General features: G+C 38.9%; 1 protein-coding gene and 1 pseudogene across 1 annotated transcript in view; both read left to right on the top strand.

Annotated features, from left to right (window-relative positions):
* Positions 1–27,419, top strand: part of REC114 (REC114 meiotic recombination protein) — a 119,310-nt gene that overhangs the window by 73,717 nt on the left and 18,174 nt on the right. The gene's annotated exons all lie outside the window — the stretch shown is intronic.
* On the top strand, positions 24,498–26,978 carry LOC120235489 (annotated as a pseudogene).

Raw genomic sequence — 27,419 nt, 5'->3', positions numbered from 1 at the left:
AATAACAGATGTTGATGAGGATGTGGAGAAATTGGAAACCATGTGCACTGTTGGTGCACTGATTGTAAAATGGTGTTAACTGTTATGGAAAATAATATGATTCCTCAAGAAATTAAAAATAGACCTACCATATATCCAGCAATCCCACTCCTGGGTATATAGCCAAAAAAATGGAAAGTAGGGTCTTGAACAGATATTTGTACACCATGTTCATAGCACCATTATTCACAGTGGGCAGAAGATGGAAGCAACCCGACTGTCCATTGACAAATGAACGGATAAAATGTGGTATATACATACATACAATGGATTGTTATTCATCCCTAAAAAAGAAGAAAGTTCTGATATAAGCTATAACGTCAATGAATCTTGAGGACATTATTCTAAGAGAAATAAACCAGTCAGAAAGAGATAACTTAGGTGACTCCACTTATATGAGGTACTTAGAGTAGTCAAATTTAGAGAGACCTAAAGTAGAATGGTGGATGCCAGGGGCTGGGTGAGTGGGAATGAGGAATTGTTGTTTGATGGGTGCAGTTTCAGTTTTGCAAGATATAAAAGTTCTGGAGATCTGTTGCACAACTATGTGAATGTATTGAATACCACTGAACTGTGCACTTAAAAATGGTTAAGATGGTAAATTTTATGTTACATATTTTTATCCTAATTTATTAAAAAAATTTTTTTCATGTTTTATTTATTTTTGAGAAAGAAGAGAGACAGACCGCCTGAGCAGGGGAGGGTCAGAGAGAGAGGGAGATACAGAATCCGAAGACAGGCTTCAGGCTCTGAGCTAGCTGCCAGCACAGAGCCTGACACGGAACTCTCGGGCCCACGAACTGTGAGATCATGACCTGAGCCGAAGTCGGACACCCAAATGACTGAGCCACCCAGGTGCCCCCCCTAATTTAAAAAGTCTTTAAGGACACATTGATGGATCAACAAATTACAGATGTTCCTTAAGGACTAACTTACTAGATTTGGAAATAAGGATTGATGTACCTGCCAAAGGCAAGGGGATTTTAGGGATTGAACTTTCTGTCCCTAGCACCACCACCGCTGCCACCCCTGCTTCATTTTGCCTGGATATGACTCTGAAACATGTGGTGCTACTTGGCAGTGGCATTGATAGATTTGTTTGATCCGTTAATTTAATATACTTTTCCCCAGTCTTCTTTTAAATAGTCTGCTGTATTATATGTTATCAGTAACTACCTTTTAAAAGAGTACTTTAATCTTGTGTCTAGGAATTTGTAATTTTTCATTATATTTGAGAAGTGCACACTTTTTTATGCCATTGGACATTTTTTCATTCATTCAGCAAACATTTATAAATGCCTATGAATATTTTAAAAATATTTTTTAATGTGTATTTTTGACAGAGGGAGAGCATGAGTGGGGGAGGGGCAGAGAGAGAGGGAAACAGAGTCTGAAGCAGGCTCTAGGCTCTAGAGCTGTCAGCTGGGTTCGGGGCTCAAACCCAGGCACCATGAGATCATGACCTGAGCTGGACACTTACCTGTGCCACCCAGGCACCCCTGAATATTATTTTTTAAAATTGGGGTCACCTGGGTGGTTCAGTCAGTTGAGCCACTGACTCTTGATTTCAGCTTGGGTCATGATCCCAGAGTTTCTCTCTCTCTCGAATAAATTTAAAAAAATAAAATTGAAGTCGAGTCAATATACAATATTATGTTAGTATCAGATGTACAACATATAAAGATTCAACAATTATATGTATTACAAAATGCTCACCACAATACGTGTAATTAACCATTTATCAGCATACAAAATTACAATATTATTTATATTTCCTATGCTGTGCTTTTCATTCCTGTGATTTATTTATTTTATAACTGGAAATTTGTACCTCTTATTCTTCTTCACTTATTTTGCTAATTATCCCCCCCCCCCCAAACTCCACCCCTGTGGCAACCACCAGTTTGTTCTTAGCACCTATAGGTCTGTTTCTGTGTTTGTTGATTTAGAGTCCACATATAAGTGAAATCATGTGGTATTCATCTTTCTGTGTCTGACTAATTTCACTTAGTATAATATCCATCCCTGTTGTCACAAATGGCAAGATCTCATTCTTTTTATGGCTGAGTAATATACCATTATGTATATATACCACATCTTTCTCCATTCATCTATTGATGGACACTTAGGTTTCTTTCACAATTTGGCTATTGTAAATAATACTGCAATAAATATAGGGGTGAATATCTCTTTAATTAGCATTCTTGTTTTCTTTGGGTAAATAAAATTGCTCACATAGTAGGGTAGGTCTGTTTAAATTTTTGAGGAACTTCCATACTGTTTTCCACAGTGGCTGTATCAGATTAGAATCCCACCAAACATGCACAAAGGGTTCCTTTACTCCACATCTTTGCCAACACTTGTTATTTCTTGTATCTGTTATTCTAGCCATTCTAACAGATGTGAGGTGATATTTCATTGTGGTTTTGATTTGCATTTTCTCTGATGATGAGTGATGTTGAATATCATTTCATGTATCTATTGTCCATCTTCTTTGGAAAAATGTCTATTCAGGTCCTCTGCCTATTTTTAAACGGATTATTTGGGTTTTGGTGTTGAGTTTTGTAAGTTCTTTATATATTTTGGATGTTAACCTCTTATTGGCTATATTAGATTAAAATATCTTCACTCATTCTGTAGGTTGCCTTTTTGTTTTGTTGATGGAAAAAGTTTGATGTAGTCCCAATTATTTATTTATGCTTGTTTCCCTTGTGGGGAGGCAGGTCCAGAAAAATATTTCTAAGGCCGATGTCCAAAAGGTTACCACCTGTTTTCTTTTAGGAGTTTTGTGGTTTCTGGTCTCAAATTTAGGTCTTTAATCCATTTTGAGTTTATTTTTGTAAAAGGTGTAAGAAAGTAATCTAGCTTCATTCTTGTTCATGAAGCTGTCCAGTTTTTCCAGCACCATTTATTGAAGACTGTCCTTTCCCCATTATTCTTGCCTCCTTTGATCATAGATTAATTGACCTTAAAAACATGGCTTCATTTTTGGGCTCTCTATTCTGTTCCATTGATCTGTGTGTCTATTTTTGTGTCTGTACCATACTGTTTTGATGACTACAGCTTGTATTCTATCTTGAAATCTGGGATAGTGATACCTCCAACTTTGTTCTTTCTGAAGATGCTTTGGCTATTTGAGGTCTTTTGTGGTTACATACAAATTTTAGGATTGTTTGTTTTAGTTCTGTGAAAAATACTGTTGGTATTTTGATAGAGATTGCATTGAATCAATAGATTGCTTTCAGTAGTTGGAAATTTTAACAATATTAATTCTTCTAATCCATAAACATGGGATATTGTTCCATATGTTTGTGTCTTCTTTGATTTTTTTCATCAGTAGTGTTTTTATAGTTTTCAGAGTACAGGTCTTTCACCTCCTTGGTTAAGTTTATTCCTAGGTATTTTATTGTTTTGGGTGCAATTGTAAATGGGAATGTTTTCTTAATTTCTCTTTCTGCTACTTAATTATTAGTGTATAGAAGTTCAGCTGACTTCTGTGTATTTCAATTTTGTATTCTGCAGTTTTACTGAATTCATTTGTTATTTCCAGTAGTTTTTTGGTGGAGTCTTTAGGGTTTTCTGTGTATAGTATTAGAGCATCTGCAAACACTGACAGTTTACTTTTTTCTTGCCAATTTGGATGCCTTTCTTTTCCCTTTGTCTGATTGCTGTGGCTACGACTTCCAGTACTGTGTTGAATAAAAGTGGCAAGAGGGGCCTCCTTGTCTTACTCCTTATCTTAGAGGAAAAGCTTTCATCTTTTCACCATTGAATATGATTGATGTTAGCTGTGGGTTTGTCATTTATGGCCTTTATCATGTTGAGGTATGTTCCCTTTAAACCACTTTATTGAGAGTTTTTATCATGAATGGATGTTGCATTTTGTGAAATACTTTCTCTGCATCTATTGATGATCATATGATTTTTGTATTTTGTCCTGTTACTGTGGTTTATTATGTTGATTGATTTGCAAATATTGAACCATCCTTACAGCCCCAGAATAACTCCCACTTGATTGTGGTGAATGATCCTTTTAATATAGTTTACTAATATTGAAAATTTTTGCATCTGTGTTCATTAGGAATATTGGTCAGTAGGTTTTATTTTTGGGGTTTTTTTTCCTGTTATTTACATGGTGTGTCTTCTTCCATCCTTTCACTTTTAGTTTGTATGTGTCTTTATTTATTTTTTTGTAGGCTCCGTGCCCTCTGTGGGGCTTGAACTCACAACCTTGAGCAAGAGTTTCATGCTCTACCAACTGAGCCAGCCAGGCACCCCTTGTATGTGTCTTTAGGTCTCTTGTGTGCAGCATATAGATTAAGTCTTGTGCTTTTTTAAAAATCCATTCAGTCAACTCTACGTCTTTTGATTAGAGTCTTTAGACCATTTATATATAAAGTAATTACTCATAGGTATGTACTTACTGCCATTTTGTTAATTATTTTCTGTTGTTTTTGTAGTTCTCTGTTCTTCATTTCTTGCTGTCTTGCCTTATGATTGATGACATTCTGTAGTGTTATACTTGGCCTTCTTTCTCTTCATTTTTATGTATGTATTAGGCTTTGGGTTTGTAGTTACCATGAGTGTGATATGTAGGATCCTAAGTAGATAGCAGTTGATATTAAGTTGATAGTCATTTAAGTTTGAACACACTCTAAAGGACTTCTTTTTTACTCCCTCCTTCATGTCTTTGTGTATGTTGTCATATTTTACATCTTTTTATTCATAATTTTCTTACTTCTAAGTATGAAGGCTTTTCTTTAGCCTTTCTGGTAAGGCCCATTTAGGAGTGATGAATTCCTCTTTTGTCTGGGAAACTCTTTATGTCTCCTTCCATTCTGAGTGATAACCTCACCAGACATTCTTGGTTTTGGTTTTTTTCTTTCAGATCTTTAAGTATATCATGCCAACTCCCTTCTGGCCTGCAGTGTTTCTGAGTTTGTGATGTTTCCTTTGTACTTAATGTTTTGTTTCTTGCTTAAAATTCTCTTTTTAAAAAAAAGTTTTAATTTTTATTTATTTTTAATTTTTAAGTATATTTACTTATTTTGAGAGGGGAGAAGGGACAGAGATTGAGAGAGAAAGAGAGAGAGAGAGAATCCCAAGCTATCCCTGCACTATCAGTACAGAGTCCAATGCAGGACTTGAACTCATGAACCATGAGATCATCACCTGAGCCAAGATCAAGAGTCAACTCAACCAACTGAGCCACTCGGGCACCCCTAAAGTGCTCTTTTTCTCTTTAACTTTTGATGACACTTTGATTTTCATGTGTTGTGGTGGAGACCTCCTTGGGTTCATCTTGTTTGGAACTCTCTGTGATTCCTGAATCTGGATGTCTGCTTTCTTTACTTGGTTAGTGAAGGTTTTAGCTATCATTTCTTCAAATAAGTTTTCTTCTCCTTTCTCTCATTCTTCTCCTTCTGGGACTCAATGCAAATGTTCATGATGTTATCCAAGGGATCCCTTTGCTGTCCTCATTTTTAATGTTCATTTTATTTATTTTGAGAGAGAGAAAAAGAGGGGGAGAGAGAGGGAGAGAGAGAGAGAGCGTGCAAGCTCAAGTAAGAGGAGGAGCAGAAAGAAAGAGAATCCCAAGCAGGCTCCATACTACCAGTGCAGAGCCTGATGTGGGGCTCAAATCCATGAGCCATGAGATCATGACCTCAGCCAAAATCAGACACTCAACTGACTGAGCCACGCAGGTGCCCCAGCTATCCTAATTTTTTTTAAATGATCTTCTTTTTTTGCTGTTTAGCTTAGATCCTTTCCATTGCTGTTTCTTCCAGATGGCTAATCTGTCCTTGTATATCCACTAATCTGTTGATTCCCTCTTCTTTACTTTTCATTTCAGTTATTGTATTCTTCAACCGATTTTTTTTTAATTTTCTGTATCTTTCTTGAAGTTCTCACTGAGTTCTTCTCTGCAGTGTTGTGAGCATCTTTATGATCGTTAAACTTTTTATCAGGCATATTGCCTATCTGTGTTTCATTTAGTTCTTTTTCTGGGGTTTTGTCTTGGTCTTTCACATGGAGCACAGTCTTCTGTCTCCCTGTTTTGTTTAACTTTGTTTCTGTAAATTAGGTAAAACTCCTACTTCTAAACTTGAAGGAATCGTCCTGTGTATGGTAATCCTCCATGTAGACTGAGTGCCTGGTGACTTTGGCTGGTTGGCTGGAGCTGTGTCTGGTGTGGGCTGGAGTTCTGGGTCACTCCATGCTGGTCCACCCTAGCAAGATGGCCAGAGATGAAGTGGGTGTGGGCCGGGGTGGTCTTTGAGCACAGCTGAACCTGAAGTAGGTAAGCTAGAGTATCCCAGGGTTCTCCACATAGAGAGTGCCCTGAAGGGACAGCTGGAGCCAAGTCAGGGTGGCTACAGGGGTCTCAGGGTGCTCCACACAGGGATCGCCCTCACAGACAGCTGTAGCTGAAGTGGGTATAGACTAGTGTGGTCCTGGGGCTCTTCCTACAGAGGGCACCCTGGGAGGACAGCTGAAGCTGAAATGGGTGCAAATTGAAATGTCCTGGGGTTCTCAGTGCAGGGAATGCCCTGGTGGGGCGATTAAAGCTGAGACCTGCATAGGCTGGGGTGTTCTGGGGTGCTTTGTGCAGGAGATGCCCTGGTGGGGAAACTAGTCAGGGGTTCCTGGCCCCCCCCCCCCCCCCCCCCCCCCCCCCCCCGCCAAAGAGGCTGTGCTAGCAGGGTGGATGAAACCAAGGCAGACACAGGCTGAAGGCTCTCAGAGCACTCTGCACAGAGGGCACCCTGGCAGGGTGGATGGAGCTACAGTAGGTGTGAGCCAGGAGGCCCTGGGTGCTCTGCTCCAGGGATGCCCCAACAAGCTGTCTGGAGCTGACATGGTGTGAGTCTGGAGTATTTTGGAGTTTGTGCCTGTGTCGCCTTGGCATTGGCTGGAAATGCTGTGAGTGCTGACCAGGCGTGTCCTGGCATGTGTTGTGCTGGGGCTGCCTTGGTGGGACAGCTGGAGCCTGTATGGGCTAGGGGCCTGGGGCATTAGACCTGGCCCTTGCTCCTGTCCACGCTCTCAGGTTGCAGAGGGAAGAGTGAAACCATGGCGCTCACCAGTCCCTCCGACTAGGAAAGTGTTCCAGGAGCTCTTCAGCTGTTTGGCAGAGTTCCAGGGCTGTATCTTTTATATTCTAGTTGTTCTTTTAAACTTGTGGCTGTTTTTCTGCACCCCAAGGCAGACAAATCTGCTTATGGCTTTTCAGTACTATTCCTCCCCATTGCAGTTTGCAGCATTGGGGGTGGGGGTTCCTTTGTTACTGTGTCTCCATCTCTCTTCCTCTTCTCCATGTGGTCTCTCTGTGTTGTGCAGAAACTGTAGAGTCAGCCCTCAGTTCTTCAAGAGGAATTACTCTATAAATAGGTATAGATTTGGTGTGTCTGTGCTGGAGGTGAGTTTAGGGTCCTCCTACCTTGCCATTGTTGACGATAACTTATAGTTTCATCCTTTGGTATGTAGCTTTCCAGTTTTCCCTAACACCATTCATTCATTTATTTATTTAATCTCTAGATGTATATTTTACTTAGTACATCTCACAGTATTCAACCCCTCATAAACATTTTGTAGTGATCTCTGTTCAATCCTGATGTGAAGTATAGGATTCCAGTTGATTCAGAGTGTATGCATGCCCAGCACCATTTATTGAAGATACTTTTTCCCCATTGTATATTCTTACCTCCTTTTAAGTAGATTAGTTGACCATGTAAACATGGGTTTATCTGGGGGCTCTCTGTTCTGTTCTATTGACCTATATGTCTGTTTTTGTGCCAGTACCATATTCTTTTGATTACTATAGCTTTGTAGTATATCTTGAAATCTGAGATTGTGATACCTCCAGCTTTGTTCTTCATTCTCAAGATTTGTTTTACTACTCAGGGTCTTTTGTTGTTTCATACAAATTTAATTATTGGTTTTTATAGTTTTGTGAAAAATGCTTTTGGTATTTTCATAGGGATTGCATTGAATCTATAGATTGCTTTGGGTGGTATGGACATTTTAACATTATACTTCCACTCCATGAGCATGGAGTATCTTTCCATTTGTTTGTGTCATCTGTTGTTATTCAGCCATAAAAAAGGATGAGATGCTACCATTTTTGACAACATGTATGGACCTAGAGGGTATTATGCTACATGAAATAAGTCAGAAACAGAAAGACAAATATATGATTTCAGTTATATGTGGAATCTAAAAATATAGAACAAATGAATAAACAAAAAGCAGAATCAGACCTATAAATACAGAGAGCAAACTGATTGTTGCAGGGGGGAGGTTGTGGGAGGCTGGACGAAATGGGTGAAGAGGAATGGGACATACAGGCTACCAGTTAGGGAATGAATAAGTCACAGGAATAAAAAGGTACAGCATGGAGAATATGGTATTGTACTGGTGTTGTATGGTGATGGAGGGTAGCTACACTTGTGGTGAGGAAGCGTAAGTATAGTGTTGTTGAATCACTGTTTTGTACACCTGAAATTAATGTAACATTTTATGTCTACTATATTCCAATTTTTAAAAATAGAGAAAATATAATAGGAATGAAAAAGAGAGATATAACTGTAGTGTCTACAGACATAGAGGTAAAAGAGGAAATTTTCAATATCTTTATTTCATGCAATTTGATTGTTTGGATAAAATCCACAAGTTTCTTGAACAAATACAAGTTACCAAAGCTAACAGAATGAATAGAAAATCTGCATAATACAATGTCCATTAAGAAAACTGATTGCATTACTTAAACCTTCCCACAAAGAAAACCTCAAGCTGTATAACTTACCTGGTGAATTCTTTCAGATATTTAAGGAAGAAACACCAGTCTTGCAAAACTCTTCCAGAAAACAGAAAAGGAGGGAGTAATACCTACCTCTTCTTGTAGGAAAGAAGTTATAGAATACTTTGCAAGGAAGGAATATTGCACACCAGTCTCTTAGTGACCATATTTATGGATGTTAAAGTCTTCAACACAATATTAGCAGATTGTATACATAAAAAAGTGTGTTACAGCAAAGTAGGTGTATATCAAGGATGCATGGGTAGCTTAATATTTAAAAATCAATGTATTTCAGCACATTGATAGAAAAATAGAAAAACCGTATGATATTTTGATAGATACAAACTTTTGAGCTTAGCAGAAAAGGCCCTTTTCGAAGGATCTACCTCTGTCTGCAGCCTCCTCTCCTTGCACTGCCACATATGCACAAATTCCTCCCACCATTTATGGGACAGTGTGCACTTTCTCAATCATGACCTGTTATTTCTTGCTTCTCTGCCTTTGCATGTGTTGCACCACCTGCTGCTTTACCCAATAACTTAAACTTGTTCTTCAAAAGTCAGTCTAGGATTTTGGGGACGGGTTTGGCAGCACAATCTCCCCTCCCTGTATACACCATAAAAGGCATTTCAGTAACTTCCTCCATCACAGTCAATATGTAGAATATTTTTATCACCCACGAAAGGATGCCTCTTCCCTGTAAGTATCCCCCACATCTAACTGTAGACAGCTACTGCTCTGTCTGCTGTTAATATGGATTAAATTTGTATTTTCCAGATTTTCATATAATCAGGACCATATAGTATAATCTCTTCTATGTTTTGTTTTTTTCACTCAGTATGCTTTTGAGATTCACCCATGTTGTTGTTTGCACCTGTGGCTCATTCTCTCTTATTTCTGAGTTGTATGCCAGTGCACTGATAGTCCACAAATTGTTCATTCAACCAATTACATGTTCACAGACATTTGAGTTGTTTCTAGTTTGACGCTATTGTGATTAAAGCTGTCATGAGGGGTGCCTGGGTGGCTCAGTCGGTTAGGCATCCGACTTCAGCTCAGGTCATGATCTCACGGTTTGTGGGTTCAAGCCCCGCATCGGGCTCTGTGCTGACAACTAGCTCAGAGCCTAGAGCCTGCTTCAGATTTTGTGTCTCCCTCTCTCTCTGACCCTCCCCTGCTCATGCTGTCTCTATCTCTCCTCAAAAATAAATATTTTTTTGAAAAAAGCTGTCATGAACATTAGTGTACAGGCTTTTGTGTAGATGTGTATTTTCATTTCCCCTGGGTAAAGTCCTAAGAGTGAAATTGCCAGGTAGTATGGGAGGTATAAGAAAACTTCATAAGAAACTGCCTGTTTGCCAAAGCAGTGCATGAGTATTCCAGTTGCTCCATATCCTTGGCAGCACTTGGTATTTGTCAGTCTTTTAAATTTTGGCCAATCTAATGAGTATGTAGTGGTATCTTGTGATTTTAATGTACATTTCTCTGATAATGCTGAGTATCTTTTAATGTGTATATTGGCCATTACTGTATCTTCCTTTGTGAAGTATCTGTTCAGATCTTTTGCCTACTGAATTGTCTGTAAGAGGCTTAAATATATATATTTAACATATATATGTAATATATTTATATATACACATACATACACAGTATCTTTTATATATTCTGGATTTAAGTCCTTTGTCCGCTGTATGTATTGTGAATATTTTCTCCCAATTTATGGCCTGTTTTTTCATTTTCTTAACATTGCCTCTTAGCTAAAGATTTAAAATTTTCATGAATTCTGATTTATGAACTGTTGATTCTTCTATGGCTTGTACTTTTTGTGTCCTATGTAAGAAATCTTTGCCCACCCTAGGTTTGCAAATATGCTTTCCTATATTTTATTTTAGAAGTTTTATAGTTTTAGCTAGTATGTTTAGGCTTATGATTTATTTTCAGTTAATTTTTGTATATAGGATGAGGGTAAGAGTCAAGGTTTATTTTTCTCCCCAAATAATTAATTTTGTTGTCCCAGTACTTTCCTCAATGAGTTATTGTGGCACTTTTATTGAAATCAATTGCCCATGCATGTGAGGGTCTCTTTCTGGACTCTGTTCTGTGATATGGATCTGTATTCTTAATCTTAAGCCAAAACCATGTTGTTTTGATTACTCTAATTTTATAATATTGTTACGGTGTAAGTCTTCTAACTTTGTCTGCAGGCTTGTTTTAGCTAAGCTAGGTCCTTTGCATTTCTGTATGAATTTTAGAATCCACTTGTTAATTTCTAAAAATTTCTGCAAGATTTTAATTGGAATTTCACTATATCTATACATCAACTAGGAGAGAATTGAATCTTAACAGTATTATAATCCAATCTGTGAACATGTATATCCCTCTATTTGCTTAGAGCTCAGTTATTTTGTTATCCTTTTATAATATATCACAGTCTGGTACTACCTTCTTCTGAAAATAGCTGTTTCTAATAGTTTGTCCAATTTTCTAGTTGTTTATGACAGGAATATAATTTTTGACCCTCTTACTCTTTCTTCGCCGGAAATTGCATCCTAGCTTTTGAATCTCCTCAAATCATCCTATAAAAATAGATCAAATAAGACTACAAAGCCAAAGACCCATGGATAACATCTACAACAAAACTAGGTGACTAGGCATTTCTTTGACCCTCCACATATGAATGGGGAAGGCTAAATCACTGACAACTGAAGATCTGTAGGATACCACCATCTGTGCAGGAGGAAACAGGGAGGCAGCCTAGCTTATTGACACCTGGAGAAATAAGGATGTGTCAGCACTCAGGAGTCAACTTGTAAAGGTTCTCACTAGCCAAAGAGAGGTTATTTTTGAGAATCAGCAACTACAATGAATTGAAACAGCAAATATATTTAAATTTGTGAGTTTCAAATGATACTTAAAAAATCCCCTCATTGTTATTATTGGAGTATACCAAGGAACCATCTCATTATTTTGAAAGCTGACAAATGAAAGAAGCAAGCATTTATCCTGCCTTTTCTGTTTTTACCTAGAGTGACAAAGTAATTGATGAGGCAAAGTCCCTCTTTGTTGGTATACTTGAGCTCATAAATGAGTGAAGAATGAATGGAAAACTAACTCATCACTTTGCAACCACTGATGAAATTAGTGGTTCTGGGCAGGGATGGTCAATGGCTGCTAACTTCACAAAAAGGAAGAAAAGAAATTCCTATAGAATTACACATTGCCATCTAGGAAGTAGTTTCATAAAATCTGAAGAAAAAAAAATCCACACTGATCAAGCTTCCTGGTCCACCGATCTACCAATCACAAGAGTGCATATTAAAAGATACCATATGGATACAATAACAAAATTTAGTGAGGATAACTCTAGAGTAGGATTTGGTGAACTTTGACCTAAGGGACAGATCTGGCCCATTGCCTGTTTTTGCATGGCTTATGAAGTAGGAATGGTGTTTACACTTTTAAATGGTTGAAAAAAAATTCATGAGATGTGAAAATTATATAAAATTCAAATTTCAGTGTCCATAAATAAAGTTTTAGTGGAACACAGACCTGTTCATTTATTTATGTGTTGTCTGTGGCCACATTCATGCTCCAGTGGCAGAGTTACATAATTCCAACAGAGACTTTAAAGTCTGCAAAACCTAAAATATTTACTAACTGGCCATTCATAGAAAATAATTACTGATCCCTGATCTAGAGGCCTAATGACCCAGTTTCTTCAACAAAAAAATGCAAGGGAAAAAACAATAAAAGGAAGAACCAACAGTTTGAAAGAGACTTAAAAAATGTCCCAATTACCACAAGATATGAATCTTATTTGTGTCCCTTTGCAAAAAAAAAAAAAAAAAAAAAAAAGGTGTCTGGCTGGCTCAGCATGCAACTCTTGATAGTGGAGTTGTGAGTTTGAGCCCCATGTTGGGTGTAGAGATTACCTAAAAATAGTCTTGTGAAAAAATGAATGTTAAAAAAAATAGAGAAATGTGAACATTGACAAACATATTTGGTATTAAAGAATTGTTCACTTTTAAAGTTATGATAACCGTTTTGTGATTATGTTTTAAGAAGAGTCTTTAACTTTTAGAGGTACATTCTGAAATATTTAGATGTCTGGAGTTGCTTCAGAATAATCTGAGGAGTGCAGGGGACCAGCCTCTGCAAGCCAGGGTTGGCCTGGAGAGTGATGGTTGGCGTTGGCAAAAGAAGACATGGAGCCAGCCTCTTCAGGTGGACTGCTCAAATTTATTTTTCAGCTTAGGGTTTTTATATAGCAAATTCAAACAATCATGCTTAAACAATTTACATTTTTTGAGTACAGTCATAGGACTTAACATTTCTAAGTTTTCTTGGCAACAGTGATTTCACGGTACATAATTTCCACTTCAACAAATAAAATTTAACCAGGTAGTCATAACAAAGTTTTACATATTCTTTACTACATATGACAGGGTATCTAAGGATAAGTGAAGCATATTGCCAGAATACATGAGATCACAGTGCCCTTTAATTGTTTAAATTCAGTGGGCATGCAAAAACAGGATATACTTGTACCCGCAGTTGTAGTTAACAGACTCTCACAACCCCTTACTAAGAAAGAACGATGTCAACATTTATCATAGATGACGTATGGAAATGTTTTACATAGATCAACTAGAATTTGGTCTCTGCATTTACCAATCTCATTCTTTGGCCAGAACAATCCATAAGTTGCCTTACAGGCTTGAGGTCAGCAGGCAGATTTTTCTCTAACACTATTTCGAGAAAGTCCTCCACAACTAATAAGTCTTGTTTTTGTCTCTGCTTATGGCATAATAGGTATTCTTACTGGCAATTAGACTCATACAAGAAAAATGAATTCTAGGTCTCTTATAGACCCCATGCATAGCGGACTGTTTCCAGTTTTGCTAATTGCTACAATATTCATTAGACAACATCTGATTGAGGGGGCGGACATGATATTTAGGTACATTCCATTTTGGAGGAAGGGGGGAACTTTGGGCAATTCTGGTTTCATATTAACCCTAGAATAGACTAACAGCAGAAGTGAGAGTAAAAGGTACAGACAAAGTAGAGAAGAAGAATTCTTCCAGGGGTTCTTCTGACTGCATTGCAGTCTCTTCCCTGGGCCTTGCCATCAGGGATGACCTGTGCAGTTTCGGTCTCCGGCAGAGGAATGGGACTTACTGGGTGTGGGTATAAAAGATTGGCCATGTTATGGAAGTTATTGAGACTGAAAGATGGGTGCATGAAGGTTCATTATACTATTTTACTGTTTAGTGTTGTGAATGTCTGAAAATCTACAGACTTAAAAATAAATTAGTTATTTCAAAATAGAAGCTTTTAAAAAATTGATTCTAGGGTGATGTCCTCTGGGCCTTGTAATCTAATGCCTCTTTTCTTTGTTTCTGCAGAACTAGGGACTATGGCAGTGATGGTTAATGCTAAATGATTATTTGATTTCCCTATGGGCCCTTAAGGGCAGAGGTCATGTGTTATTTGACTTTGATCCCTAATGCTAATCATAGGACCTGGCACATAACAGATTTTTCATTAATATTTTTGGAACAAATTGTGACACTTCATAGCACATTTGATTTCTAAATGTTAAAGATTTCAAAACATAATAATCCCTATTTTGTTGATGTTATTCATTAGTTTTTATTTACTACATGCCTTCCAAACAGCCTGTGTTTCAGTATGAAAGCAAACTGTTTATAGCTCTTATAAATCACGAAAAATAAACTCTAAAGTAAGTTACAGAATGGGCATGTTCATTTGAACCCAGTCTGAGACAGGATGTGGTTTATCTTCATGATAAGTGTGGAGGAGTTCCTTCCAAATAAGACAAATCTGCCAGAAGGAGGGATGCTGTTGGTGCAGAGAGGGGAGAGGAGCAGACCCCACACCAGCCACCCTGGACATAGGGACCTGTGCTGGGAAGGTGAATTCCCATAACATTTGGCTTTGAAATCCAGAGGGGCTTAATTTTGTGAGTTCTGACAATCAATAGAGCTTAAAACCTGGAACTTAAAAATCAGCTGGGGGCACCTGATGGCTCAGTCAGTTGAGCATCTGGCTCTTGATTTTGGCTCCAGTCATGACCTCATGGTTTAGGAGTTCGAGTCCCGTGCCAGGCTCTGTGCTGGCATTGTGGAGCCTGCTTGGGATTCTGTGTGTGTGTGTCTCTCTCTCTGCCCCTCCCCTCCTTGTCCTCTCTCTCTCTCTCTCTCTCTGCCCCTCCCTTCTTCTTCTCTCACAATTAATTAGTTAATTAATTAATTGTTTAAAAAACTTTTTTAAGATACCAAAAGAAAAAAATCAGTGGGATGGACCCTGGGATACCCAGAGGGCATTAGGAAACTGAGTCCTCACCCTTAAAGAGACAGCATAACAAACAGCTCCACTGAGATACAGCATAGAAGCAGCAGTTATACCCTGGGTAGGGTATAACATGGAGTGAAATTTATTTACTAATCTCAGAACTTGTGTTGGAGGGCCAGAGATTTAGGAGACTTTTCTAAGAACAAAAGACCTGATCCTACCATTTCCCTCCGACCTTCCCCAGCCTAGATACACGGACACATGCAAGAACCAGTGCAGTATGAACACTTTCCACATAGTTTGCTAATAGTGTGCTGTCCCCTTGCTCTTCTGCAGACCTGCTCCCTCCAGCCCATCCTCAGCAGTTCTCCAGAGCAGCTCCAGCTCTCCTCCCATAGCACACTTGTGCAAACCTTGCTAACCCTGTGTACCCTGCCCCCATGTTTTGTGGACTTCCGACCACCCTCAGCAGAAGTCCAAAGTGGTGCCACAAGTGGGGCAGAGTAGAAGCAGCCCTGACAGGGGCTAGTACCACCCCAAGGTGATTCCTGCCCTGGGGAGAGAGGAAGATAACCACACATACCAGTTCGTAGCCCCAGCAGTGTGCTGGGAAGACATCTGGTCTGACTGCCGGCCCTGCCCAGCAGTGAAAGCTTCTTGGGGCACCACACAAGGAGAGTGCCCTGCAGTTCAATGTGACCACAGCTTTGAAAGGTGCCTGGTCTGACCCAGCTCAAACCCAAGGTACCCCTACAGTGGCCTACTGACAACACAGGATCAAACCCTGCCCACACAGGCAGAGAGCCCTGAAGACAACTGGACTAAAAGCAAAGTGGCTCAGCCACAACAGTAAGGCACATGCAACATATATAGGTGACACCCCTAAAGTGCCAGTTTCTACTGAACAAGGAACATTGTACTGCAGGGAACTATAGGACCTCTTCTTCATAAGGCCACTACTTACTTTTTCTTCTTTTTGTAAGATTATATTTTTAAGTAATTCCACACTCAACATGGAGCTCAAACTCACAACCCTGAAATCAAGAGTCACACACTTCACCGACTAAGCCAGCCAGGCCCCCAGTGCCACTACTTTCAAGAGCAACTACTACATAGCTGACTTTCCTATCACATAGAAACAGACACAGAGAGTTAGGCAAAATGAGGAGACAGAGAAATATGTCCCAAATGAAATAACAGGACAAAAATCACAGCAAGAGATTGCACTGTTGGTTAAGCATCTGACTTCAGCTCAGGTCATGGGTTCATGAGTTCGAGCCCTGCATCGGGCTCTGTGCTGACCGCTCAGAGCCTGGAGCCTGCTTTGAATTCTGTGTCTCCCTTCTTCTCTGCCCCTTCACTGCTCGTGCTCTGTCTCAAAAATAAATAAACATTAAAAAAGATTTTTTTTTTAAATCACAGCAAGAGAGTTAAACATAATGGGGATAAGTGTATGCTTGATAGAGAATTTAAATTAATGGTCATAAGGATACTCAATGGGCCTGAGAGAAGAGTGGAAGACCTCAGTAAGACCCTCAACAAAGAAATCATAAAAAAAAACCAGTCAGAGAAGAAGCGCTCAATAACTGAAATTAAAACTACTAGATGGAATAAATAGTAGACTAGAGGAAGCAGAACAGATCGGCAATCTGGAGGACACAGTAATGTAAAGCAATTAAGTTGAACAAGAGAAAGAAAAGAGTAATAAAAGATGAGAATATATTAAGGGAACTCAGTGATACCATGAAGCATAATAACATTCTCATTATTGGGATCCTAGAAGAAGAGAGAGAAAATGGGACAGAAAATTTATTTGAAGAAATAGCTGAAAACTTCTCAAGTCTGGGAAAGGAAACCGACATCCAGACCCGGGAGGGACAGAGATACCCTAACAAAATCAACCCCAAAATGTCCACAATAAGACACATAATAATTAAAATGGCAAAAAGTAATGATAAAGAGAGAATTTTAAAAGCAGCAAAAGATAACAGTTACACACAAGGAAAACCCCATAAGGCTATCAGCTGATTTTTCAACAGAAAGTTTGCAGGCCAGAAGGGAGTGACATGATATATTCAAAGTACTGAAAGAAAAAAAAAACTGGAATGAAGAATCTTTATCCAGCAAGAATCTTTTTCCAGAAATTTAGACAAGGAGAGATCAAGAGTTTCCCAGACAAACAGAAATTAAAGGAACCACTAAACAAGTCTTAACAAGCTATGTTAAAGGGCATTCTTTGAGTGGAAAAGGAAGACCATAATTAGGAGTCAGAAAAGTAGGAGGCACAAAAGCAGTAAAATTAAGTACATCAATAAAAATTAGGGGATTCACAAAAGGACATGAAGTAGGACATCATATACCTAAAACGTGGAGGCAGTGGGGAGAGGAGTAAAAATTTAAGGCTTTTAGAATGGGATCAAACTTAAGCGACCATCAACTTAATGTAGGCTTCTATATGCATGTTATATATAAACCTAATGGTAAACGCAAATCAAAAACCAGTAATAGGCAAAAATTAGAAAGGAATCTAAATATATCACTAAAGAAAGGTAGCAAAACTGTGAGACAGGAGAACAAGAGAAGAAAGGAACAGAGAGAAATTATAAAACAACTGCAAAACAAGTAACAAAATGTCAGTAAGTATGTACCTATCAATAATTACTTTGAATTAATTTTTTAATGTTTATTTATTTTTGAGAGAGACAGTGTGAGTAGGGGAGGAGCAGAGAGATATGGAGATGGAATCTGAAGCAGGCTCCAGGCTCTGAGCTGTCCACACAGAACCCAATTCGGGGCCTCAAACTCACAAGCTCATGAGCCTAAATGGGACATTTAAATGAGTCATCCAGGTGCCCCCTATCAATAATTACTTTGAATTTAAATGGACTAAATGCTCTAATCTAAAGATAAGCTGTAATGGAATGGATAAAAAAGTAAGATCTATCCTATATACTACCTACAAGAGACTCATTTCAGACCTAAATACACTTGCAGATGGAAGTGAAGAGAAACCAGGGTAGCAGTACTTACATCGGAAAAAATTAGACTTTAAAATAAGGACTGTAATAGGATACAAAGAAGGACACTGCATAACCATAAAAGGAACAATTCAAAAAGATGTAATAATTATAAATAATTATGCACCCAACCTGGGAAAAACCCACATACATAAAGCAAACATGAAGTAATCAGTAGTAATACCGTAATAGTAACACCTCACTTACATCAGTGGATAGATCATCCAAACAGAAAAATCAACAAGGAGAGGGTGGTTTTGAATGACACATTGGACCTGATGGTTCTAACATATATTCAGAATATTCAGTCCTAAAACAGTGGAAAACACATTCTTTTCAAGTACATGTGAAGCATTCTCCAGAATAAATTACCTGTTAGGCCACAAAACAAGTCTCAAAAATTCAAAAAGATTAAAGTCATACCATGCATCTTTTCTGACCACAACACTATGTCACTAAAAATAAACCACAAGAAAAAATCTAGAAAGAACATAAATACACTGGGGTTAAGTAACATGCTATAAAACACTAAGAGGGTCAACCAAGAAATCAAAGAGGAAATCAAAAAATACATGGAGACAAGCGAAAATGAAAACACAGTTCCAAAATCTTTGGGATGCAGTAAAAGCAGTTCTTAGAGGCAAGTTTATAGCAATTTGGACCTACCTCAAGAAGCAAGAAAAATGTCAAATCAACAACCTAATCTTACACCTAAAGGAGCTAGAAAAAGAAAAACAAACAAAACCCAAAACCAGAAGAAGGAAGGAAATTTTAAAAAGATTAGAAATAAATTAAATAGAAGATAAAAACAAAAACAAAACAGTAGAACAGATCAATGACCAGGAACTGATTCTTTGAATAGAGCAACAAAATTGATAGACCTATAGCCAGCCACTTAAAAAAAAAAAAAGGACTCAAATAATATCATCAGAAATGGAGGAGAAATAACAACCAACACCACAGAAATACAAAGGATTACAAGAGAATGTTATGAGAAATTCTATGTCAACAAATTGGACAGCCTAGAAGAAATGGATAAATACCTAGAAACATATAACCTTCCAGAACTGAAGCAGGAAGGAATAGAAAATTTGAACAGACTGATTACCAGCAACAAAATTGAATCTGTAACCAAAAACTCCCAACAAACAGAAGTCCAAGACCAGATGGCTTCACAGGTGAATTCTACCAAACATTTAAAGTGGAGACAATACCTATTCTTCTCAAACTATTCCAAAAAATATAAGAAAAAGGAAAACCTCTAAACTCATTCTATGAGGCCGGCATTACCCTGATACCAAAACTGGATGAAGACACTACAGAAAATGAACTACAGGCCGATACCTCTAATGAACACGGATGCAAAAATCCTCAACAAAATATTAGGAAACCGAATCCAACAATACATTAAAAAAAAAAAAAATCATTTGCCGCAATCAAGTGGAATTTATTCCCAGGAAGCAAGAGTGGTTCAGTATTGACAAATCAATCAACATGATACATCATATCAATAAGAGAAAGGATAAAAAGCATATGATCATTTCAACAGAATCAGAAAAAGCATTTGACAAAGTATAACATCCATTCATGATAAAAGCTCTCAGCAAAGTAGGTTTAGAGGGAACGTACCTCCACACAATAAAGGCCATCTCTGAAAACCCCACAGCTAACATCATACTCAGTGGTGAAAAACCGAGAGCTTTTCCCCTAAGGTCAGGAAGAAGAAGACAAGGGTACCCACTCTTACTATTTTTATTCAACATAGTACTTGAAGTCCTAGCCACAGCAATTAGACAAGAAAAAGCAATAAAAATTATCCCCATTGGTAAGGATGAAGTAAATCTATCTCTATTTGCAGATGACATGACACTATACATAGATAACCCTAAAGACTCCTCCAAAAAACTACTAGAATTGATAAATGAACTCAGTAAGGTTGCAGGATACAAAATTAATAAACAGAAATAGTGCATTTCTAGATACTAATAAAGAAACAACAGAAAAAGAAACTAAGGAAACAACCCCATTTATAATTGCACCAAAAATAATAAACTATGTAGGAATAAAATTTTTCCAAGGAGGTGAAAGACTTGTACTCTGAAAACTATAAAACATTGATGAAAGATACTGAAGATGACACAGACAAATGAGAAGACATTTCATGCTGATGGATTGGGAGAGCAAATATTGTTACAATGTCTATACTACCTAAAGCAGTCTACAGATTTAATACAATCCCCATCAAAATACCGACAGCATTTTTCACATAACTAGGACAAATAATCCAAATTTGTCTGAAGCACAAAAAGCATTGAGTAGCCAAAGCAGTCTTGAAAAAGAACAAAAGCGGAGGTATCACCATCCCAGATTTCATGCTACGGTACAAAGCTATAATAATCAAAATAGTATAGTACTGGCACAAAAATAGTCGCGTAGATCATTGGAACAGAATAGAAAGCCCAGAAATAAACCCATGCTTTTATGGTCAGTTAATCTAGGACAAAGGAGGCAAGAATATGCATTGGGAAAAAAGCTTCAATAACTGGTATTGGGAAAACTAGACAGCTACATGCCAAAGAATGTAACTGGACCATTTTCTTATACGATACAGAAAAACAAACTCAAAATGGATTGAAGACCTAAACGAGACACCTGAAACCATAAAAATCCTAGAAGAGAGCAAAGTAACTGACATTGGCCATAACAACATTTTTCTGCATGTGTCTCCTCTGGCCAGAAAAACAAAAGAAACATGAAACTATTGGGACTATGTCAAAATAAAAAGCTTCTGCACAGCAAAGAAAACAGTCAACAAAACTGAAAGGCAACCTACAGAATAGGAGAAGATATTTGCAAAGACATATCTGATAAAGGGTTAGTATCCCAAATACATAAGGAAATTTATACAACTCAATACCAAAAAAACAAATAGTCCAATTTAAAAATGGGTAGAAGACAGGAACAGACATTTCTCCAAAGAAGACAAAGATGGCATGAAAAGATGCTCCGCATTACTCATCATTAGGGAAATGCAAATCAAAACTACAGTGAAATACCATCTCACACCTATCAGAATGGCTAAAATCAAAAACAAAAGAAAACAGGTGTTGGTGAGGATAAGGAGAAAAAGGATCCCTGGTGCAGTGTTGATGGGAATGCAAATGGGTGCAGCCACTGTGAAAAACAGTATGGAGATTTCTCAAAAAATTAAAAATTAATATAAGACCCAGTAATACCTCTACTGGGTATTTACCCAAAGGATATGAAAACAATAATTTGAAGGGATACATGTACCCCTGTGTTTATAGCCAAGTTATAGAAGCAGCCCAAGTGTCCATCAATAGGTGAGTGGATAAAGAAGTGGTATATATACAGTGGAATATTACTCAGCCACAGAAAAGAATGAGATCTTCCTATTTGCAACACATGGATGGACCTGGAGAGTATTATACTAAGTGAAATAAGACAAAGACAAAAACCAAATGATTTTACTTATGTGGAATTTAAGAAACAAAACAGTATTATCTACCTCTGACCTCTCCATTAATAAGGTCCCCCCCCACTTCTTTTTGATTGGCTTCCTTTCTGGTAACTGTTAATTATTTATGGTAATGGAGGCTAAGGAGAAGGTGGATAAGTAAAATCTAGAAATGAACTTCGTAATTTATAATACTTGAAAACCAGAGTTTGCGGCTCTGTTTATATATACCAAAGTGTCATGTGGTGCCCCCTTGCAATCATGTAGCTTTGTGCCACTTCACAGAGACTGTGCTGGAGCTGGACAGCAGGAGGGGATAGGCTGCAGGATGATGAGAGGACATGGCAGTTGGGGGCAGGGCTCAAAGATTGGCACTTCTTTTTTTTTTTTTTTTTTTTTTTTTTTTTTACAAATAGTTTATTGTCAAATTAGTTTCCACATAACACCCAGTGCTCATCCCCACAAGTTGGCACTTCTTTTTTAATTCAACAGACATGTTGGGGCCCCTGAGTGGCTCAGTCGGTTGAGTGTCCCATTTCGGCTCAGGTCACGATCTCAGTTGTGGGTTCAAGCCCCACAGCTGTGCTGACAGTCAGAGCCTGGAACCTGCTTTGGATTCTGTGCCTCTCTGTCTCTGTCCCCACCCCTCTCACACACTCTCTCTGTCTCTCAAAAATGAATAAACATTTTTTAAAAAATTAATTCAACAGACATCCAAGATACAAAGATGGATGAAACAATTCTTGGTCTCATGGAGTTTGCAACAAAATGGGATCTAGAAGGAGAGGGAGGTAGAATGGCACGTACACAGACCTAGTAGTCCCACCTGCTGAATTCAGTGCTGACTTCATAGCCCTTATTTTCACTCCATCCCTGTGCATCACCTGACACTGTCGATCATTCTCTATTTGAAAGCCTCATTCCCTTTAGCTTCCATATACCTCTGTCTCAGACATGACCTCTTAGTCTTGGCTCCGTTCTTTTGTCTGTTAGATTTGGTATTTCCCAGAACACTCTCTGTTTCCCCCCTCTTACTCTATACTATTAATTCCTAACCATTTTCCCCCCCCCCCCCCCCCCCCCAGCACACTCATCAGGTAACAGTGGCTTCTTATGGCAGTGGTTTTTGACCAGGTGATGGAACAGTATCATGAGCACAGGGAGGAGAAGCTCCCTGGGTGATTCTGATGCATTCTCCCCTGCCCTTAGGCAGCTTCTGTGTCTTTTTTTTAACCTATAAGCACAGTAGTCAGCCATAGTAGAGCTCAGTGATAGTGAGCTTTTAGTAGCAGCTGGTACAGTATGCTGTAGGTGCGCAGAGCAGGTCTACTTAACTATCGGAGAAAGTCAGGAGAGGCTGCATAGAGAAGTCATCAGTTGAGCTAAACTGAATTCACCAGATGGATAAGCCTTAAAGGAGATTGAAAAGGTGGATTTTCAGAGACAGGGAAATACATTATTAAAATCTAGGAATGTACAAATAGCAAGTGGTTAGGGATACAGATTTCTTTACTAAAAACCCAAAACATTAGGATGAAAAAAGCACTTTATGAATCTTCAACAAGATTGGTATAAGCCAAATAAAAGATGTTCGGCATCATTGGGCCTCATTGTTTCCAAGAAATACTGACATGAGATATTCTGTTAATTTTAAGAAAGAGCTTCATTCTTTCATTCACTGAAAACTCATTGAAGCATCTTCTAGTATCAAATACTATGATAGGTGATATATATCCAGAAGTGAGCAAAAAACAAACATAGTCCCTGCCTGCATGGGGCTTACAGTGAGGGGAGAAATAGACATAAGGAATCACTACAGACACACAGGCTGTGATCTGTGCTGGGAGTGCTATGAGAAAGTCTAATCAGGTGACCCAAGTGAGGTTAGGGATGAAATGAACAATGATTGGAGGTTAATTAGGCAGAACATCAGGGGAAGAGGCAGAGAGGAGATACAGAGTTCTAAGGCAAAATGGTTTGGACAGGTTTATGAAGGTCCCTAACATGGCTCAAATAAGAGACACTGTCAGGAGACAACACCTTTCCCCACATGGCAACTGTACAATGTCCTAAGTGTGGTGGCCACTGGGGTAGATCCAGTAGCATTTGCTAAACCTTGTGCTAGTTGCTGGGGCTTCCAGGGGTAATAGGACACATTCTAGGACCTGCCTTGCCTGCTCACAGATTCCTCCTCAGTTTATGAAATGTAACCACTTAGGAGGTAAGTACAAGATCCTATGAGAGCACAGAATTCTGAGGTCAGCCATCTTAGTCTTGTGGGGAGTGGTGGAGATAAAGCTGGGTTCTCAAAAATCAGTGAAAAAGGAAACCATTTCAGGAATGAGCTGTACAACAAAATCCAGGTGTGAGGAGCATGGCACATTTGCAGAACTGCAGGGAACTTCGTATGTGGCTCTAATACAGCGTTTATAGGAGAATTGAAGGAAATAATCACGCATGAAAGGCAGACCAAATGTTAGAAATTTGAACTCTATCTGGCAGGTGCTTCTTGCAGGCGGTGAGGGGATGCTGAGGCAATAGCATCAAAAGGGAATGACTTCATCTGATGTTTGTTTTACAAAGTACTATTCTGGCAATCGCACAGATAGATGGAGAAATTAGACCTGAAGGAAGGGGGACCAGATCCGGGGATAGTGCGGTAATTCTGGGGACAACTGGTGGTGGCCTGATGCAGCAGCGGCAGTGTACATGGGGGGAATGGTCAATGAAGAAGCTAGTGGGGTAGGATCTTGGAGAGTTGAGGACTTCTTGGTGTTGAGAGAGGAGTAAGGAAAGGAGTCAAGCATGATAACCAAGTGATTGCTTGGGTGAAAGGCAGGTGTGCATGACACCATTTACCAAGGCAGCGCCATGTAGGAATGGCAGCGTGTGTGAAGATCCGGCCGGGTGAGCTGGCGTAGAGAGATCTGTGGAGCAGCCCAGGGAAGAGGTCCCTTAGAGCCCAAACTGCACTAGAGATAGGAACAGGTGAGAACAGGGAGGGGCCAAGAGCTGTTCCTTTCTTTTCTTTTTTAATCAACTTTTTATTATAGAATAGTTTTGGATTTACAGAAAAGTTGTAAAAATTGTATAGGGTTCCCATGGACTTATCATTTCTTTAGGTCTTGCTTCCACCTCTTCCTGAGTTTTTGCCGTATTGGAATGTGTGTCCTTGTTCTCACAGATGTTGCCACATAAATGCTTAACAGCCTCCCGTAGTCCAAAACACAAAGCAATATAAAAAGACATAGAGTAGGGGCACCTTGGTGGCTCAGTCAGTTGAGTGCCCAACTTTGGCTTAGGTCAGGAACTTGCAGTTTGTGAGTTCAAGCCTCATATCAAGCTCACTGCTGTCAGCACAGAGCCTGCTTCAGATCCTCTGTCCCACTTTCTCTGCCCCTTCATTTGTGGTCTTCCCAAAAAATAAATTTTTTTAAAATAAAAAAAGAGTAAAAAAATCTTACTTCATCTGCCCTGTTCACTCCCACTCAGTACACATAGCTTTTTTTTTATTAGTCTACACTAATCCTTCCCGTTTCTTTTTAATGTAAATACAAGCAAATAAGAATATACTTTGTATGTTTCCTCCTTTTCTTACCGAAAGGAACTATATTGTGGACACTGTTCTGTAGCTTGTTTTTTGCTGAACAGTATACCTTAGAGGTTAGTACTATTATAGAACTACACCATCTGAGAAGGTAGCAATGGGCCAGCCATGTGTGGTTATTGAGCACTTGAAATGTGAACTAAAAACCAGAATTTTACATTTAATTTAAATTTAGATTTTATTTTTTTATTTTTTTAATGTTTTATTTATTTCTAGGAGAGAGAGAGAGAGAGACCACGTGAGCAGGGGAGGGTCAGAGAGAGAAGGAGTCACAGACTGAAACAGGCTCCAGGCTCTGAGCTGGCAGTCAGCACAGAGCCCGATGCGGGGCTCGAACCCATGAACCGCGAGATCATGACCTAAGCAAAAGTCAGACGCTTAACCGACTAAGCCACCCAGGCGCCCCTAAATTTAGATTTTAAAATGGAAGCAGTGTTAATAATTTTCCCATTAACGTTATTGTTTTGGTAGAATGACCTTTCACTTCAACCATCAAAAATGTAGGATCCAAACTAAAATGTGGTGGAAGTGTAAAACACACTGGCTTTCAGAGACTTAGTTTACATTTTTTTTTTTACACTGCAGTAATGTTTTACAGTGTTTACATGTTGACACGTTTTGACATATTAAGTTAATTAAAATATTAAAAATTTACCAACTTCTTGTTTTTAAAACATGGCGATTAGAAAATTTAAAATTACATATGTGGCTTTTCTGCCTGCGGACACGGCCGAGTGAGCATCATTAGTCTCCCCTCCCACCACCGTCACGTCTAAGTCAGTCTCCCAAAGAGCCAGAAGCTGCAGAAGCTTTTCATCAGAGTTGGAGCTTTGAAACAACTGATGAGAATCTGGGGAGCCATTCTGAGCAATAGGGAATGCTTACAACTGTGTGGTAACGAGAGGTCCCAACACTAAGGGCTCCGGAGGCTTTGGGTTTGTCGCGGATGCCACTGTGGAAGAGGTGGATGCAGCCGTGAATGCAGGACCATGCAAGGTAGATGGAAGAGTTGTGGCACCAAAGAGGGCTGTCTCCAGAGACGATTCTCAAAGACCCGGTGCTACCTTAACTGTGAAAAAGATTTGTCAGTGGCATTAAAGAAGACACTGAAGGACATCATCTGAGAGATTATTTTGAACAGTATGGGAAAATTGAAGTGATTGAAATCATGACTAACCGAGGCAGTGACAAAAAGAGGGGCTTTGCTTTTGTAACATCTGACGACCATGACTCTGTAGACAAGATTGTCTTTCAAAAATACCATACTGTGAATGGCCACAACTGTGAGTTAAGGAAAGCTCTATCTAAGCAAGAGATGACTGGCACTTCAGCCAGCCAGGGAGGTCAGAGTGGTTCTGGAAACTTCAGTGATGGTCGTGGAGGTGGTTTTGGTGGGAATGACAACTTTGCTCATGGAGGAAACTTCAGTGGGCGTGGTGGCTTTGGTAGCAGTTGAGGTAGTGGTGGATATGGTGCCAGTAGAGATGGCTATAATGGATTTGGTAACGATGGAAGCAACTTTGGAGGTGGTAGAAGCTATAATGATTTTGGCAATTATAACAATCAGCCTTCAAATTTTGGACCCATGAAAGGAGGGAATTTTGGAGGCAGAAGCTCTGGCCCTATGGCAATGGAGGCTAGTACTTTGCCAAACCACGAAACCAAGGTGGCTGTGGCAGTTCCAGCAGTAGTGGCTATGACAATGGCAGAAGGTTTTAATTGCTGCCAGGAAACAAAGCTTAGCAGGAGAGGAGAGCCAGAGAAGTGACAGGGAAGCTACAGGTTACAACAGATTTGTGGACTTAGCCAAGCACAGTGGTGGCAGGGCCTAGCTGCTACAAAGAAGACATGTTTTAGACAATACTCATGTGTATGGGCAGAAAACTCGAGGACTGTATTTGTGACAAATTGTATTATAACAAGTTATTTTAGTTTCTGTTCTGTGGAAAGCTTAAAGCATTCCAACAAAGGGTTTTAGTGTAGATTTTTTTTTTGCACCCAGGCTGTTGAATGCTAAATGTAATAGTCTGATCATGACCCTGAATAAATGTGTCTTTAAAAAAAATAAATAAAATTATATATGTGGCTCAAATTATATTTCCACTGAACAGCACTGATACAGAGTATTAATTTTTTTACAGTTGTGTGGTATTCTGTTGT

Source organism: Hyaena hyaena, unplaced genomic scaffold (assembly GCF_003009895.1).
Source record: "Hyaena hyaena isolate Hyena2069 unplaced genomic scaffold, ASM300989v1 scaffold_130, whole genome shotgun sequence".
Classification (NCBI taxonomy): domain Eukaryota; kingdom Metazoa; phylum Chordata; class Mammalia; order Carnivora; family Hyaenidae; genus Hyaena; species Hyaena hyaena.
This window is presented reverse-complemented; position numbering and strand designations above follow the sequence as displayed.